The sequence below is a fragment of the Halyomorpha halys genome, unplaced genomic scaffold (assembly GCF_000696795.3).
Source record: "Halyomorpha halys isolate HHAL.00 unplaced genomic scaffold, Hhal_1.1 Scaffold1343.1, whole genome shotgun sequence".
In the NCBI taxonomy this organism is placed as follows: Eukaryota; Metazoa; Arthropoda; class Insecta; order Hemiptera; family Pentatomidae; genus Halyomorpha; species Halyomorpha halys.
Genome location: NW_027107341.1, coordinates 64,881 through 65,124, shown reverse-complemented (window position 1 = coordinate 65,124; position 244 = coordinate 64,881).

The following is a 244-nucleotide window of genomic DNA, read 5'->3' as shown; positions in this document are numbered from 1 at the left end:
AGTGTGGTTCCTCTGACTATTCGCCGAAGGAGGGAATTCTGGAAGCTCTGCAGTTTGGTTAACGTGGTCTGGTAGAGGTGCCGCATGAGAGCAGAGTCGGACGTATGATGGCCTTGTAGAGCTTGAGGCGGAGCGAGATCCGCTATGAGGTGAGCAGGTGATAGAGTCTATACGACTTCTGTCGGGCTAGATTAAGCCTCTCCGTGACGTGACTAGAGAAGGTGAGGTGCCTGTCAAGAGTCAC